Genomic DNA, 19,699 nt, shown 5'->3' with positions numbered 1-19,699 from the left:
AAATGCCTTTAACACTTGTCTGATATAGGACCAGTTCACTTTGTCATATGCTTTTGCTATATCTAGTTGCATGATCATACACGCTCTCCTTGTGCTAGTTAAGGAGTGAACCACCTCATGAGCTTGAATAATATTGTCCAGAATTTGTCTGCCTTCAACATATCCTAATTGTTCCCCCGAAATTAGAGCAGGCAGTAGAGGTTTGAGTCTGTTGGCCACAACCTTGGATATTATCTTGTATACCACATTGCAAAGTGCTATTGGTCTATACCTGTCTGGTGTTTGTGCATTTTCCTGTTTGGGGATCAGGGAGATGAAGGAGGTGTTGAGAGCTCTCAAGATAGTTCTGTTTGTCCTGGAGTCTTCCACAACATTCAAAATGTCCATTTTAACAATGTTCCAGCAAGCTTTAAAGAAATCAACATTGAAGCCATCTGGGCCTGGTGCTTTGCCATTCTGCATTTCGTTGAGAATTTCACTAACCTCCTCTTTAGTCACTGGTCGGTTGAGGTTGAAATTGTCCTCTCTAGACACCAGCTTGGGTATATGCTTTATTAAGTCCTTGATATGATGATCTCTTTCTGGATTACTTTCCTTGGCTATTTCTCGGAAGTGTTGAACTAGCTCCGCCTCTATCTCCTCATGAGTTTGAAGGAGCTGTCCATCCTCCTTTCTTATTGCAGAAATTTTGTTGTGTGCTTTGTTCACCATGGTGGATTTGTGAAATTTTTTTGTGTTACTCTCCCTTTCTTTTAGCCATTGGACTCTAGATTTTTGTCTCTAGAATATTTCCTCTTGTTTACACAAGTTTTCCTAGTCTTGGTGATGTTTCTCCACTAGATCATTTTTATCTTTATCGAAGCCTTTCAAGATCATAGCTTGGTTGAGTATCTGCATTTTGATTTCGACTAATTTCTTTTCCACAAAGATATTGCCAAACTCTTTCTTATTCCATTCCTTGAGCCTCATTTTTATGTGCTTTAATCTTTTATGAAGCATGAACATTCTGGTTCCTTGAATCTGAAGATCTTCTGCCCACCATTTTCCAATATTTCTGATGAAATCTGGGTGTAAGAGCCAAATATTTTCAAATCTGAAAGGTTTGTTTCGGGGGGTACCTATACCCTGGATCTCCATTTGAATTGGCCAGTGGTCTGAGCCTCCAACGGGAAGAACACTTGCTGCTATTTCCTTATCTAATAGCATTAGATCCTTAGAGATAATGAATCTATCTAACTTGGATGCTACCTGAGACTCCCCACCTCTCTTGTTATTCCAAGTAAAGAGGCCATTGTTGGTTTCCACATCCACTAGTTTCATATTCTCTAAAAAGATTTGAAATGCTAAAGAATCTTTACTAAGTGCTCTAGTTCCACCTTTCTTTTCCAAAAGTGATTTTATCATATTGAAATCCCCTCCCAGGATCCAGGGTATTTCGGCATGTCTCTCCCTGAGATCCTCAAGGGAATCTGTTAGCTTGAGTTTCTCCTCTATCCTTTGAGGGCCATACACATTCCTGACTAGATAATTACTCCTATCCCCTACAGGCTGAATTACTACTGATAAATAGTTCCTAGAAACCTCTGCATCAATTATTTCAATTCTTTGTGGGTTCCAAAGAGTGAGAATGCCTCCTGCCGTATTCTCTGCTTTAACTTCTAGATATTCAAAACTACTGAGCCATTTTCTGTGTAGTTGCCTTAACTTTTGAATGGAGCATTTTGTTTCCTGGATAAAAATTATATTTGGAGCCGCCTGTTTCATTCTATTGCTGAGCAATCTCTGTTTTCTTTTACTACCTAGTCCCCTAATATTCCAAGAAATAAACTTCATGATTAAATATTTGTGAAGGAGTAACTGGTAAGGTCTTTCATCTTACCTGAATCTATCATGAGCTTCCCACATTCCATCAGTAGTTCATTCTGCTTTTTTCTGCCTCTATTTTTTCCTGGATATCTGGGTGCTAAACCCGGAGTATATTTTAACGTTTTCACTCTTTCGCTACTCAGCCTGCTCCTGTTATTAGTTCCTACTGGACCCTTTTCCTGAGTTCTCCATAAATATAATTGCTATATTCTATTGAGCTCCTCCCGAGGTAATGATTCTACCCCACCAGAAGTACCCTGTATTAAGAATCCTTCCAGATCTAGGTGCTCTCTTTCCAGGATCTCATGTAGCTCCATTTCCTCCAGTTCCATCTCACTTTGAGTCATATCTTGGTCCATCTCTGGTTCTGTATCACTCAACATGGTCCCTGTCTGCTTATCACTTTCCTGTGTATGGTTATGATTTTCACTGTCTTCCTTCTCTCTCGTACTTCCTTCAATTGCTTGATCTTCTGCTGTTCTTTCTTCTTCCTCTTCCAGAACTTGGAACTGGTTCCACCTCACCTGTTGTCCCTCCTTTTGCTGTAGCTTTTGCCCTCTTTTGCTGCCTTTTCCTTTATGTACCATCTTGTGAAGGCTGTTTGGGTCTTTCGTTGCATTAGTTTTGCTCTTATTCTCTATTTTGCCTAGAGGGAAATCCCTGAGAAGATGGCCATGTTCATGGAATATATGACATCTGAATGGGATATGCTCGTAGTCCACAATTTGAATCCATTCTTCATCAAAAACTTCCAATATAACTTCATCCGGAAGAGCTCCTGATAGATCCATTTCAACACATATCCTGGCAAAGGAAGTGTATTTTCCCCTTCTAGTGGCTTCTGAAGCTTTGACAAACCTACCTATTTTATTGCCTATGGCTGCAAACGATTCAGGTTGCCAGTAGTCCAGAGGTAGAGAATAGAGTCTTACCCAGACCGGGACTGAAGTGAACGTTTCTCATTCTGGGACAAAGTTCATCTTCCATGGCCTCATATAGAGACCTGCTGCAACATAGAAGTAGGGCCCTCCTTCAAACACTCTGTCCTTATCCTCAAGACTAGTGAACACCACAGTAAAGAAACCCTTTGACCCAAGGTGTAGCTCAATGCTTCCTTTAGGTTTCCAGTGGTATTTGATCCAAGTTTGTAAAGCTTTTTCTGTGGGCCATAGTCCCATGAATTTGCAGATGATTGCGTAGGTTTGCATGTGCTCCCTGTGCGCTTGCAGAGCTGGATTATTTAATACAACTCTGGGAGTTATGTTAGCTTTGGGTTTACAAGGTCCCTTATGCTTTTTCTCTTTTGTTCCCTATTGTTTGTCATCTTCCTCCTTGTCTTTAGCGCTGCAGTTCTGATTTATTTTTGCAGCTTCTTCCTCCTTTTCCCAGTTGCTCGTTCCTTCTCCCGAGACCTTTCTGACTTTTTCTGGGGGCTTCTTGCCCTTGTTGACCACCACCTCCTTGTAGGAGGGAGGAGATCTCCCTCCTGGGCTTCCCTCCATGGATGAAAACTCCCTCTGCCGCTCGATACCCTGGTCCGTTGTTTATCTTCCGCTCCTGTCGTCCCCCTGGGTCTTTTTTCATCTTAAGCCCAACATTCAACATAACATAATCACAACATTTATAACAGATGTAAAATAACACTTACGTAGATGGAAAGTACACAGTAAGTTCAAAGCACTTCTGTTTATTGATGATTTAGATTTCCAATACAGACTCTAACCACCCTGCGCACACAGCTACAGGGGTCCATGCACTCAGCTGGGGACTTCTACCCTAGGCCTCTGTGCACTCAGCTGCAGAGCCTCTTTCCCTGCTAAGACTCTTTCTCTTAGCTCTTAAAAAACCTATTACATCAATGACTCATGATTACTGAACTGCCTTAGACTCTCTAAGACTCTCCTTTTTATACAATCCCATGGTTCACAGACCAAGGGCGGATCTCCAAAACTGACACAACCTATCTAGGCTAAGAGTGGAAAACCCTATTTGACTTTATATATCTTCATGCTCCGCGACCACAAAATGTAGAGACTTTACATTCTTTATACAAAATTCGGGCCTTCTGCCCAAAACTTGGGTTTGTAGCCCCAAAATTGACCCCCAGGGGCCCCATTCCCAACATACCCCCAACAAAAACATGGTGACTCGTCCTTGAGTCACTTGGTTGGCATGGAGATCTTGTCGCAAAGACCTCCCTGCTCGACTTGGACAACTACTACCTCGGTGGTGCACTATGTTGTCGCCTGCTTCATCTCTTCGACCAACTGCTCTGTCGCTAGCCCTACGCTATTAGCCTGTAGCTTCTGCTGAGGCTCTTGTAGACTAGCCAGCTTGCCTTCAATGATGGTCATTATCATGTAGGCCTCATCCAACCAAGGCTTCAAGCGAGCCTTCAACACAACTTCCTTATGCTGAGCTGCATCTACCTGTTCTTTCAATGCCTTGGCCTCTTGCAGCTTCGCGAGTCTCTACGTGATGGAGACAGTGCACGCTGTCGCTTTTACCTCATCGCAGCATTGCTGTAGTTCCCGTGCTTCTGTCTCCAGCCTTTGCACATTGGGGTCTTCTTGTAGGCTGGTGAGTACCTCAAGAGACTGCTCAAAAAGTGTCGTGCAGTCTATCACTACACTTGCTACTACTGCTAATGCTTCTATTATGACAGTTGAGTGCTGCTCCCTGACTTCTGGTGGAGTCAAAGACTAGGCCTTCAACTTCAATTCTGCTATTTTGAGGTTCAGCTACAGCTAAACCTTTGCTAACTTTGTGCGTGTGTCACGCACTCCTGCAATGAGTTTCTGAACCCGTACATCTACTAGCTCAGCCTCGGGAATGGCCAACTCCGAGATTGTTCTGCATGCTTCATCCACAACCCTGATTATGTGTTGATTCTTATCTATTAGGTCTGTCATAATCTGAACAAAGAAGTCTCTCTGCACAACCATCTGATCATTTTTGACCTTTTGCTCGCTGATCACCTGTAAAGTGTGTTGTTCGCGAGCCCGAAGTTTCGGAATCACACCATCCTACAGAAGGTGAAGTGCCTCACTAAGAAGCACGACCAAGTTAAGTCCCACTCCCTTGAGGGCACTGAAAATGGGCCTGTCATCTTCAATCACCATCATCAATGCTCCGTTTGGTATCACTATGGCTTGGGGGTCCCTTGCGCGCAACATATTTGCTGCTTCTGAGGTGCTAAGGGCCAAACTGGTGGACGCCGCGTTGGTCTGAATCTGGGATGCATGGATCTGCAACTCATGCAGACTTGTTTGAATAGTCCCCAACGCCTGCTGCTACTGCAGCTCGAACTATTGTAGTAGTTCCGCGGTGGCATCCGACACTACATCCCCTATATCATTTCGATCCCCCTCTGTCAGGGTGATCGGATCTAGAGACATCTTTCTAGCCTTGGACTTCTTCCACGGTCCTACCTTTTCTGGTCCTCTGGTGTGATTGATAGGGAACAAAGTCATCTCCATGTCCACTCTCCATCTATTCTTCCTCTTCTTTCTCTATTTCTGGTGAAGGCGACTTCTAACTACCGTCAGAGTTGTGCTCCTCTTCTCCTGCCTGCCCACCCAATAGCTATGCGACAGTGCACTCTGCCTTAGCCTTGTCATCGGCCTCCTTTTTCCTTTTCATGGCCAATTGTTCCATCTTCAGATTGGCCTCTTCTTTCTTGCATTGTGTGATGGACTTGCTCAATCCCACAGCCAAGTTTGAGGTAGTGCGCAATTATGCCAGCCAGCGGTCAAGGACCACGTCGATCGTGTCATCTGTTGCCAAATAGGGCAAGTCATGCCACATTTTCTTAGGGTCCTTTGTGCCCATATTGAGACGTGGTGGAAGTCAGCCTTGAATTCCACGTACTCCTGCAATCTGTCAAAATTGGTAGGCAAAAACTGTGGCTTGCGTTTGATGTCCATATGCACATTCATCTCCATCAAGATCCAAAAGACCTTGCTGTCCTTTATCCTCTGAGGATCCTTAGTCACCCACAATGAAGCGTACTTCGTTGCCTCTAGTAGGTCCAACATGACCGGAGGAAACTGACTGTCTTTGGATAGCTCCCATGCCACTAGCACTATGGATAGCAAGAGCCATGCACAGTGAAATGGCTTGCTGAGATCTTGCACTTCGTGACAGTTCGTGAGGAACTCATCGCAGAGGTAGCATGCCCAATTAAATTGAACTCCCTCTGTGCATTGGGCTGCCAAAGCTATGACTGGTCCCGACACTTCATCTTCACGAAACTTCCTCATGACCTTCCTTGCTAAGAGTTGTGTCGCCACTTTGACCATAAGGTCAGAGATGCTCGAAATGGTGTAACCACGTGGCTTATTTACCAACTTGAACTTTTTCTTCATGGCCTCCATGCGGGCATGCTCTCCAGCCTTCCCGCCAAATGCCATTGCCAAATTTTCCCCTTTGTACGACAACCGCATGATTCGATGGATCAGCATATCAGTGATGGGTATCGGCTCCTCCAGTGACAGACACCCATCATGTACCAAGCACATCAACTACTTGATTACCACCATTGTGATGGGCGCGTGGTTGTAATGTGGCATCCATAGTAGGTTGAGAAGTCTTGCCTTATCCACGCCTCTCAGCCACTTCCGTGGCTCCAACGTGGTTACTCCAGTGGTTTTGTGGAACACACGGTGCATGAGTTGGTCTGTTGCTAGATGAGGAAACTGCTCTATGTCCGCTAAATCCCAGTCTTCTAGTTTCAAAAGGGGGACATGCCCCAAGCACAGTCCTTTGAACACAATTTGGTCCAGCAACAGGGGTGTGTGTAGGGTGAACTTACTTTCATCAATGTCTTTGAGCACCTTGGTCTTGCCCCTGCACAGTGGAACATACTCAGACAACTTAGTGATGGGGTCAGACCCCTTAATTTCAACATCCTCCATTTCCACCCCAACATCCTCATCATCCATTGGGATATCCTTAATCTCTTCTTCTTCTAGCCCTAGGTTAATCGCCTTTCCCTTTTCCTGTGTGGTGGGCTTATCCTTCTGAGGGTTTTTTCTGGGAGATGCGCGCACCAAATGTGGTGTCATGGCCTGCTTGCTTTTCTTGTTCTTGGGACCCTCCTTGGTCGGGGTAGGCCTTGGTCTAGGTGATCGTGGAGAATTTGGTACTTTAGTTGAGATCTCTACAGATGCAACCTCTGGGGCAGCTCCTTTTGCTGCCATAGCGACCTCCGGAGTAACTCCCTCAGCTGTCATTTCTTCAATGTCCATGGCTTTTGCTCTTAGAATAATGTCACAGATGATTTTGTGGACAGTTTTCGGAAATTGATCGAACACTGGGAAATCAAGTAGCTCTTCGAAAAATGCACGGCTCATGCACAACACACAACACAACTCACAATTTCTCAATATGAAAAGTGTTTTCTACTGGGTGGCCATATGTAATTTATAGGCCATTCTGAATTCAAATCTGACAGTGCCTCACAAAATTGGTTCATTAATGCTAGATTGGTGGCAAATTTTCAAAGATATTTCCCATAAATTCTGACTTAAATGCCCCCCCTGGCTCCATTTGGCCGTTTTTCATCGTTAAATCATGAACAATGATTTTTACAGTCACTTTCCGGCAGCTCTGCACAGCTTCTCCCTTGGTAGCACAACTTTCTGCGCGTTGTTGTGGACTATGTGACATTCCCTCATTCCACGTAGTTCTCTCCTCACGTAACTCTCCAACCCTAGCAATGTAGTTTATAGTCCCGCGCCTCCTTTCAGCTGCCTGGAGCGCTAATACTGTGCTTCCCTAATATAGTCACCTAGCTGGATCACCAGTGTATGGCTTCAATAAACTGCCATTCACCTTCCTTGGGAAGGGTTCTCCATTCAATTTAACTAGCTGAACTGCTCCACCATCGATAATCTCCTTGATGACATATGGCCTAGAAAGTGCATCCGAAATTTTCTTAGAAATTTATCAAACTTATTGTCATATAACAAGACTAGATCATTTACCTTGAAGGTGCACAGTTTGATGTGCTGATCGTGCCATGCCTTTTCACGCTCCTTTTGAACTTGTTGATGAAATCCAGCTAAAAATCGGTCCTCCTCAAGCTTTTCTAACTGTGTGAGCCTCTCTTCCAGGGTTCTAAGGTCTGCCATTCCTGTGAGTGCCGCTATGCGTAGACTAGGTACGATGTATTCCATTGGCATCACAACTTCTACACCACACACGAGTCTAAAAGGCATTTTCCCAGTCATCTTCTTGCAAGTCATTCTGTAGGCCCATAGCACCACGGGTACATGCAAATCCTAGTCATTTCGCTGAGCATTGCAAACCTTTGTCAGGGTGCTCTCCAATATCTTATTGAATGCTTCCACCGTCCCATTGGCCTATGGATGATAAGGCGTAATTTTCTGATGATACACCTAAAATTCTTCTATCAACGCGTTGATTGTTTCGTTAAGAAAGTGCGTACCTTGATCACTCATCAAGATCTTTGGAAAACCAATTCTTGTCAATACATATTCAAAAATAAACTTTGCTGCTATTGTGCATGTACAGTCCTTCACAAGCTATGCCTCCACCCACCTGGTTAAGTACTCAGTCGTAGTGATGATATATCGTGCACCCATCTTCTTTCCTTGAGGCTGAATTGGACCCACAAAGTCAATCGTCCATTTCTCAAATGGTTGTGATGTCACCTGTGGCATCAGAGGCAGTTGATTCTTCTGCAATGGCCTGCCATTCCTTTGACATGCGTCACATGCCCTACAATATGCTTTCAAATCCTTATGCAAGGTTGACCACCACAACCCAACACGTAGAACCTTCTGTGCTATTGCTTTCCTTACATAATGTCCTCTTGCAGCTCCTCCATGAGCTTCCGCGAGAATGCTGCTTCCTTCAAAGTCAGGTACATAACATCGCAATATTTTGTCTGACCCCATTTTGTACAAGTGCCCTAAAATGACAGAGAACTCTGTAGCACGCACCACTAACTCCTTTTTCTGGCTTGTATACCCTTCTTGAGTAGTTCCTGTCGTCAGGAAATCTATGATATCTTCAAAGTGACTATTTGCAACACGCACTGTAAAGAGTTGCGCGTCAGGTAGCCCCTCCTCCAAATTAGTAGGTTCCTCTCCCATTTTAATGTGCGACAGATGATCAAGTCCTGCGTTCAGTCGTCCTGGCTTCACAATAACTTCAAAGTCGTACTCCTAGAACAACAACAACCATATGCAGATCTTTCCCCCTAACACGGGCTTATTGACCAGGTATTTGAACGCAAAATGATCCATATACACCTTAAAATGTCCACCCAAAAAATAGTGCCTAAACGTTTGGAGCGTGTACACCATGGCTAGTCCTTCGTGCTCTGTGGTGGAATAGTTCTTCTCAGCCTTGGACAACTTCTTACTTGTGAATGCTATAGTATGGACCAATTCTCCCTCGCTAGCCTGTGTCAGCACGACTCCCAACTCAATACATGATGCATCCATGTACACATGAATTTCCTTCTTCTAGTTCGGGAATACGAGGATTGGCACGGTGACCATTTTCTCTTTCAGCGTGTCCAAGCTCTTCTGGTATTCATCATTCCAGCAGAACGTAGCATCCTTTTTCAAAAATTTCTCCATAGGCGTGGTGATCTGGGCATAGCTCTTGATGAACTTCCTATAGTATCTGGTATGCCCTAGAGTTGCGTGCAACTGTTTCACATTCCTCGGTGCCTCTAAGTTGATTATCACTGCGATCTTCGTGGGGTCTACCATCAATCCTTGTCTGCATACCACATGACCCAGCAAGATCCCAAAAGGGATACAAAAGAGACACTTCTTCAGATTGAGTGTGATCTGGTATCTCCAATAGGTATCTAGCATCAAGCACAGACTTGCCACATGGCGCTTGACCAACCCAAACACTGTCCAATCGTCGAAGTATACCTCCAAAAAATTATGAATGATGTCTTTGAATGTCGCAATGATTACGCACGAAAAGATTGTTGGCGCATTCTTCAGCCCAAAAGCATTACGGTATATTGAAAACATCCCCATTCAGTCACGAAGGTCATCTTACTTCTATCGTCAGGTGCGATTTTGATCTGATGCTACCCAGATAACCCATCAGTGAGAGAGTATGTTTCTGGGCCACCTAAATTATCCAGGACCTTGTTAGTGAACGAGGTCGGGAAAGGATCATGCATGCAGGTGTCATTCAACTTCCAAAGATCCACGCATATCCTTATTTCTTCTTTCTTTCTTTTACTAAACCACTATCGGGCTTACCCAGTCAGATTCTTCTACTGGTTCAATAATTCCTTCCTTGAGCATCTTATCTAACTCAGCATGGACCCTTTCCTTATACTTCAGATTAAGGTGGTAAGGTCTTTGTTTTACAAGTTTTGCGTTCGGTTTCAGGGTGATATTCATGACACCTAGGTCTCCTATGATTCCCTTCAGATAAAAAAACTTCGAGGGGAACAAATCCTGATATTCACAGAGGAGCTTAGCGACCTTGCCTACCGTCACATCATCCCAATAGTCCCCAATATTTACAAATTTCGGCTTTGCCTCTCTGCCAATGTTGGCCTGCCTAGTTTTTAGTGGTGCAGTTGTGTCTGGATCCTCTATCTGCAGACCTTAAACCTCGCGGTGACCCTCAATTTATGGAATATTAATATTTCTGGGATCCTCGTCTTCTTCTTCAGCAGTCACGTTATAGCATTCCAGCGTGTAGTTCAACTGGTCATTCCAATCAAGTTGAATCATGTCCAAAGGATCTTACAGTATCCTAAAGATCGCTGCTTTAACCTCTTGTAGCACCATGTCAATACAATCAAACCCATCCTCAAAGTTGAACGTCATTATAAAACCCTGGTGCAAGATGTCCCATTCTTTAGTGCCATGGTGGAGCTCTATTTCCAAGTACCAATTCATTGGTATGACATCTAGGGAATGACAAAATAGATGCACCCATTCAGGCTGGGGCTCTGCTCCATAAACCTTAGTCCATTTGGCTAGGTGATCACGTGGATCATCCCTTCCATCATACTTGTCTATCATCCACACTTTTGGCTGTCCAAAATGTATTCTCATCATCCTCCTATAGTTGCGCCAATCATCAAAATTATCCTTGTGCGTACCCCACCATCTTGCGGGTGTAGTGCGCAGTACCTAGTCCAAGGCCTGGAAGCGATGCTTCTTCGACACTTTTCTCTCAAATGCATCCAAAAAGTTATCATCATTGGTTAGCCCATCATAGTTAGGTAGACTCCTTACTTCTGATGACACGTAGCACAATGACTTGGTAATCATATTACAACGGAGCGTAGATACTTCTTGCAACTGGTTCTACTAGTGATCTAATTCCTTGTCTGAATCTGATGTGCAAGAGCTCTCGCGGTCCCATGCAATACATTCGTCCGCTGTTGGATTTACCCAATCCTGGTCTCGCGCTATTATCTTGTAAATCTGGTCCAAATCGTCATCACTTTCATAATCACAAACTGGTTCTGTATAGCATGGTCCTTTTGCAGGATCCAGTGGCACCACTGTGCGGAGTGACTTCTTTTAAAATATCATCTTCCGCTTCTTTGGATTGATTACCCCATTCATGTCAGCGGCCCAATCGATTTCGAGGAGCGTAGGGTAAGGATTGTTGTCATCCATAATCTCTATTACTTCAAAATCGGCCAGGACACTCGTGCCTTCGATGTCAACTATTACCCCTTGCAACCTCCCCACCGGGATAACTTGTTGTTGATTCGCCATCCTTAACTGGATCAGAGACCACTGGAGCGCAGGTATCCCCATTATTTCCCATGTTTGCTTTGGAAAAACATTCGCGTCGGACCCCAGATCCAGGATAACTTGGTCCATTTTATACTCCCCTGTCTGCGCGGTGAGTCTCATCTCACGCTCGGTCCTTGCCTTATGATTACCAAGCTTTCTAACTACACGCGGTTCACCAGTAGCGCCATACTTGCCAGCACACTGATTGATCAGTTCATGTAGGCCCTTCACAACCTTACTATCGCAGAGCAATTTCATGCAGGTCTCCAAGAATGTGGTAATCATGGATGGGTCCATTTCTTCAACTGGTTTCTCCTGATCTCTTGAGGTAGAGGCCTCAACAAAGCTTTACTTTTCTTCCATAAATGTTTCTTTTGCACGCTCCAAATCAAACCCAATCTCCTTTTCTGGTGCTTTGCGAACCTATTCACCTTCTCCAGGCTGCTTGACTTTATCCTCCCTAGTCATAGTTCCGCTTCGCAGTATAATGTTTACCTTAGGGTCTTCCTCGCGAGGCTCAACCCTCATCATCTAGAGGTTCTGTGTCAGCTGTGGAGGTTGCGCCCCCTTTCGTGAATCTTAGCCAACAATATTGGGAAATCCTCAGTCGCATGGTCAAACAGAGTACAGTAGCGGCATGACAGTCGCGTCAGATTTGGACAGTCCCTCGTGTAGTGTCTTGGGCCTCCACAATTGTAACCAATCAGCTGTCCTTGAACTCTACCAAGCCCTCATCCACCTCAGCCTCGGTTGCACCCCTGCTACTCACCTCACGTTGCCCCAACACCTCGGTCCGGAAGCCGAATTTCTGCCTGCACCCTATATGCAGGTGTCATGTTCATCATTAATTCGTAACTACTGTTGGGAATGGGATTCCCTAAGGACAGTTTTGGGGCTAAAAGCCCATGTTATGGACAGTTTTGTAATAAAGTTGTAAAGTCTCCATATTTTGTAGTCGCGGAGTGCGAAGGTGTCATGAGTCATAAAGGGTTGTCCCTCTTATTTTGTAAAGTGTAAAGTCGGCTGTAAAGATCCACCCATGGTTCACAGACCATGGGATTGTATAAAAAGGAGCTAAGTAAGTAAGCTCTAAGTAGTCTTAAGTTAGTTCGAAGACAAGTTTTGGAGTCTTGGTAGAGAAGTATAAATGTTTCGGGTCTCAGTGTAGGTAGAGGCTCTGCAATTGAGTGCGCAGAAGCCTACAACGGAAGTCCGCAGCTAAGTGCACAGATGCCTATAGATGCGTGCGCATGGCGGATAGAGTCTATATCAAACTGAAGATATCAGTAAAGAGAATTATTATGCAAATTCTGTGTATTTATTTCCTATTAATGCATCTGGTTATATTGTGTTTTGGGTTTAATTTATAATATTTATGTGATGCACAAATGTATATGACTGTATTAGTTAATCGAACACAAATAAGAATAGCTGTTTACACGGTGCTAACTGTGGTTGATTAGTAAGTTAAGTAAAACACTTAAGATAAATTGGGGAACTATACAATACGATGTCATAGCAGCGCGAAAGTACCTGGATCGAGGGTTAAGGTTGCGCGAAGGTCAATCATACACCTTCCCAGAGGTACTAAAGGGAGGAATAAAGGGTAGACTAGCAGAGCCATAAGTCTTAGCAACCTATGCGAAAGTAGGAATAGAGGGTATAATCTGACATCACAACCATCTCAGGGTGCATAAACTTGGTTCCAGCATCCCCCCATACTAATTTAGGTGAGACTTCGGTTTGTGCTCCATGGGTTGATGCTGAAAGGGCCAGTAGTGTATGGATTTGTTTGGTTAACTAACACTGAGCCTAGGTCAGGCCCCATGAAGCCAACAAATGGTTCCTTTGCCAGGACTAGAATCTGTATGAGGGATGTGTGATGTCGTATCACTGGAATCCAACTAAGAAAGAGATTGAAGACTGGTTGGATAGGAAGATCCATGAATTCGCGGTGCAGGAGAACAAAAATCCAGTTAGTAAAGAAACTGGAAGTCGCTGAGGATAAGATCACCCATGCTGTCAATCATTGGATTGATCGCATCATAGGAGGATTTGTGATTGAATTCGCGGTCGATACCTCAGTTAGTTACAGTGAGGCGGAGCAATGCTTTTTCAAAGGTTTGCGAGATAAGTACTTGAAGTCTTTAAATACCTATATTAAGATGTTATTGTCCGAAAAATGGGTTATGCAGCTACCTTGATGTTCAGAGCTACGCGAAGTGGAAAGAATTACATAAACGAAGGAAGAAAGGGTCTTGAATATAGCCCATGGATTTCACTGCCATTGGGTAATGAAGAGGGAGTTGTGCAGGCTTCTCCGCAAAGTGCAGTTCAGTTAATAAGATAAGGATTCCCACGACTGCCACCTCCACCTACACCACCTCCAACTTCACCACCATCACCTACGACTTCACCCATACCACCACCACCTCCACCGCAGTTCAACATGGAAAATTCAGTGAAGCTGCCTTTGTTTAAGGGCTTGGGAAATGAGGACCCGGACCAGTTTTGGTTCATCGTGAAAGATGTATGGGAATCTCAGGGCATTACAGATGACCACATGAAGAAGGAAACATTGGTTAGTTCTTTGCAGGATCACGCGCTAACCTGGTACATCAAGTAATCTAATGATAACCCAAATGCTGGGTTGGCAGACATCCATACTGCGCTAAATAAAGAATTCAGTAGGCTTAAATTCAAGGCATAATCGATTGTGGGGTTCAAGGAAATCACGATGAAACTAGATGAGACACCTTGGGAATTGGATCAGAGGTTGAAGCGTAAAATCCGCAAAGCTAATATGAACTTAACATATGGACAACACTGCGAGTGGTTCGTGGCTTCGCTCCTGCCTCACTTAAGGGTTGCACTGTGACAACAGAAGATTACGACTTAGGTAGAGGACTTGCAGATTACAATGAGACTGCATGAAACACTGATGCAAGATCCCAATCTGGGGGTTCAATAGATCCATGCATAGTTGCAAAATATTTTCCTTGAAATGAAAAGTTTGAAGCAAGATAGAACAGTTCGACCGGAGGTGCACGAAGAGATATGGTACCTAAAATGTAAAGGTAAGGGGTATGAAAAAGACCACTGCCCGGTCTTTGCAAACTATATTGTAGGGGGAAGACCGATGCCTTTGAGGCCAGAGGCCCAAGTAGGACCAAGCACGGGGCCTACGTTGTGGTGCGCTATATGTTAGGTAATAGGAAAACATATGATGGATAGCTGTCATTTGCTGCAGAAGTTTGTACAAACATCGCAACAACTGTTCTTAAACTTTTGCAGGTTGGTAGGGCATGATGAGCGCAATTGCAGAAGTTATGAATTGATGATGGATAGAACACCTGCCTATAGGGTTCAGGTAGAAACACAACCCCCTGACCAGAGCATTGGGATGGTGCGAACATGATTTTAGGGGTGCGGAGAAGGCCAAGGCGGAGGAGGACCTGGCGGATGTTTGGGACAGCTCATTTGCTACAACTATGGAGGACCAGGACACTATGCCTGTGAATGCACTAACCCAACGCGTTCGTCGTACAAATTTTGTACTCAGTTTGATCATGAGAGAAAAGACTTCCCTATGCTGATATCGAGGATATGCAACAAAGGGGTGCTACCACCTCAGCTAACTCAGAACCAGCAGATGATGAGGTCCGAGCCTCGCAAAGAGGATCCAAATGTGAATATATTGCTCTAATTGCAACAGGTGATGATAAGTGGAAACAACCTGAAGATAGCGCATGGGTTCGCAAAGCTCTGGCGAAGGAGGCTGAGTTTGATTTGGAGCACACATGTGAAACATTCATGGAAGCAAAGAAGAACTTTGTTAAGGCCTCTACCTTAGGGAGCAAGGATAAGCTTGATCAGGAAATGGACCCCTCTATGCTTATGACCTTTCTAAAGACTTGCATGAAGCTGTTGTGCGATAGCAAGGCTGTCAAGGGATTACAAGAACTTATAAATAGATGCAGGGGAAACACTTCGGGTGAACTACGTATTGTACGGATGATTGGTAAGCATAAATCAAGGACAAGACAAGAGATGAGACTAACCGCGCAGATAGCAGAATATGAAATGGATCAGGTTATATTGGATCTAGGGTCAGACGCGAACGTGTTACCAAAGCAAACTTGGGGGCGGATGGGAAGATCCGTGCTGTAGTGGTATCCGATTTAGTTAAGGATGGAAAATCCACAGAAGATCATCCCCATGGGACAGCTGTAAGGAGTACCTATAGATATTGAAGGCATGAGCGCATTAGCTGACTTTGAAGTAATAGAAATTGTGGATGACAACAACCCCTACCCTGCACTCCTTGGAATTGATTGGGCTACTGACATGAATGGGGTAATCAACCTAAAGAAGCAAAAGATGATATTTGAAAAGAAATCGCTCCGCGTAATAGTACCCCTAGATCTTGCTGAAGGATCGCGCTATACTGAACCAGTCCATGATTATGAAAGCGATGATGATTTGGACTGCATATATAAGATAACAACACGAGACCAATATTGGGTGAATCTAACAGCAGATGGATGAATTACATGGGATCTCGAGAGTTCCTGTACCTCAGACTCTGATGAAGAATGAGAGCGCTGGTAGAATCAATTACATGAAGTAACCACGCTGAGCTGTAACATGATGACCTGGTCATTGCACTGTGTATCGTCAGAGTTAAGAAATCTACCCACTTGCAATGGCTTGAATGATGTAGATGTATTTTTGGATGCATTTGAGAAGGAAGTACCAGAGAAGCAGCGCTTCCAGGCTTTGGACTAGGCACTGCACGCTACACCCACAAGATGGTGGGGTATGCGCAAGGGTAGTTTTGACAATTGGCGTGAGTGTAAGCGGATGATGAGAACATGCTTTCAAAAGACAAAGATATGAATGACAGACAAATATGATGGGAAGGATGACCTGCGCACAAACTTCACCAAATGGGCTAAGGCTTATGGAGCGAAGCCCCAACTTGAATGGGTGCACTTGTTCTGTCACACCTTGGATGTCATCCTGATGAACTGGTACTTGGAGACAGAGCTCTGCCATGGCACAAGTGAATGGGATATTCTGCACGAAGGATTCATAATGACGTTCAGCTTCGAAGATGGGTTTGACTGTATTGACGAAGCACTATAAGAAGTTAAAGCAACAATCTTTAGGATACCGCAGGATCCTTTGGATTTGATCCAACCCGATTGGACTACTCAGCTGAGCCACGCACTGGAATGCTATAACGTGACTACTAAAGAAGAAGATGAGGATCCACGAAAGATTAATATCCTTGAAACCGAGGGTCACCGCGAGGTCGAGGGACCACAGATTGAGAATCCTGATATAACTGTGCCACTGAAAACAAAACAGGTAAATATTGGTACAGAGGCAGAGCCCAAATTCGTGAAGATTGGAGATTACTGGGATGACATGACGGTAGATAAGGTCACCGAATTGCTCCACGAATACCAAGATTTGTTCCCTACCAAGTTTACGAAGCTAAAGGGGATAATAGGAGACCTAGGCATTATGAAGATCACATTAAAACCCGACGCGAAGCCGGTTAAGAAAATACCTTACCGTCTCAATCTGAAGTATAAGGAGAAGCTCCGCTTAGAGCTAGACAAGATGCTCGCGGCAGGCATCATTCAGCTTCTAGAAGAATCTGATTGGGTAAGCCCAGTGGTGGTAAAGGAAAAGAAGCAGAAGGATGAGATAAGGATATGCATAGATCTTAGGAAATTGAATGACGCTTGTGTACATGATCCTTTCCCGACTCCGTTCACTGATGAGGTATTGGATAATGTAGGTGGCCAGGAAACGTACTCCTTCACTGATGGGTTCTTTGGGTACCATTAGATCAAAATCATGCCTGAAGATAGAAGCAATACGACCTTCGCGACTGAGTGGGGATGTTTTCAGTGCACTATAATGCCTTTCGGATTGAAGAATGCGCCTGCGATTTTTTCACGCGTAGTCATTATTGCATTCAAAGAATTCATTCATAAGTTTTTGGAGGTGTACTTTGATGACTAGACTATGTTTGGGTTGGTGAAACGCCATGTGACAAGTTTGTGCCTGATGCTAGAAAGAAGGTACCAGATTGCGCTTAATCTGAAGAAATGTCTGTTTTGTGTGACTTTTGGGACTCTGCTGGGTCATATGTTTTGTAAACAGGGATTGATGGTAGATCCCATGAAGATCACAATGATACTTAACTTGGAGGTGCTGAGGAGTGTAAAATAGCTGTGCATAACCTTGGGACACACTGGGTATTATAGGAAGTTTATTAAGGGCTATGCCCAGATCACTGCGCCTATGGAGAAGTTGTTGAAAAAATATGTCACGTTCTGTTGGAATGAGGATTGTCAGAAAAGCTTGGATTTATTGAAAGGAAAAATGGTCACCTCGCTGATTTTAGTCTTCCCGGATTGGAAGAAGGAGTTTTACGTACATGTAGATACGTCATTTATAGCACTAGGAGTAGTACTGACATAGGCTGACAGAGGAGAATTGGAACATCCTATAAAATTCACAAGCAGGAGGTTATCTAAGGCTGAGAATAACTATTCCACCAACGAGCGCGAAGGGTTAGCCATGGTATACGCGCTCCCGAAGTTTAGACACTATTTGCTGGGTGGACATTTTAAGATGCATATGGATCATTATACATTGAAATACCTGGTCAATAAGCCTGTGTTTGGGGGGAGAATATGTAGGTGGTTGTTATTGTTCCAGGAGTATGATTTTGAGGTTATTGTGAAGCCTGGACGACTGAACGCGAGACCAGACCATCTTTCGCGCATCAAAACAAGGGAAGAGCCAACTAATTTGGAGGAGTGATTACCTAACGTGCAACTATTTGTAGTGTGTGTCGCAGATGTTCACTTTGAAGACATCATACACTTCCTAACAATAGGAACCACCCCAGAAGGTTACACCGTCCAGTAGAAGAAGGAGTTAGTGGTACACATGACAGACTTTTCTGTCATTGTCGGGCATCTGTAACAAATGGGGTTTGATGAAGTATTATGATGATACGTACTGGAGTTTGAAAGGAGAAGTATCCTTGCTGACACTCATGGGAGTGCCTTGGGAGGGCATTATGCAAGAAGGGCGACCACACAAAATATTCTTCGTGCAGGGTTGTGGTGGTCAACCCTCCATCAAGATTCAAAAGCTTATTGCAAGGCATGTGATGTGTGCCAAAGGACTGGTAGGCCATTGCAAAGGGATGAGCTACCTTTGAAACCATAGATGACGTTACAACCTTTTTAGAAATGGGTGATAGATTTTGTGGGACCCATTCAGCCCCAAGGGAAGAAGATGGGAGCATAGTACATTATCACTGCAACTGAGTATTTAACTCGATGGGTGGAGGCACAACCTATAAAGGACTACACAGGCATGATCGCTATGAAGTTCATATTTGAATATGTACTGACACGATTTGAGTGTCTAAAGATTTTGATGGGTGATCATGGCACACACTTTCTAAATGAAATAATTAGCGCATTGACGAAGGAATTTCAGGTATATCACCAAAAAACCACGCCTTGTTACCCATAGGCTAATGGGATGGTGGAAGCATTCAATAAGGTGTTGGAGAATGCATTGACCAAGGTTTGCAACGCTCAGGGAAGTGATTGGGACCTAAGCATACCGGCAGTACTATGGGCCTATCAGACGACATGCAAAAAGTTGAATGGACAGACACCCTCTAGGCTTGTATATTGTGTTGAAGTAGTGATGCCCATGGTATACATTGTGCCTGGTCTGTGCATAGTGGTATGACAGATCGCGGAGCCCAGGAAGAGAGGCTCGCGGAGCTGGCTGAGCTTGAGGAAGAGAGATTTCTAGCTGGATTTCACCAACATGTCCAAAAGCAGCTTGAAAAAGCATGGCATGATCAACACATTAAGCTGCGCACCTTTAAGGTAAATGATCTGGTTTTTTTATAGGACAGTAAGTTTGATAAATTTCCAGGGAAGTTCAAAATGCACTGGTTAAGGCCCTATGTCATTAAGGAGATTACAAACGTGGAGCAGTTCAGTTGGTTAAAT

Source organism: Pinus tabuliformis, chromosome 9 (assembly GCF_031772625.1).
Source record: "Pinus tabuliformis cultivar Carrire ecotype Pingquan chromosome 9, CPIR1, whole genome shotgun sequence".
NCBI lineage: Eukaryota > Viridiplantae > Streptophyta > Pinopsida > Pinales > Pinaceae > Pinus > Pinus tabuliformis.
This window is presented reverse-complemented; position numbering follows the sequence as displayed.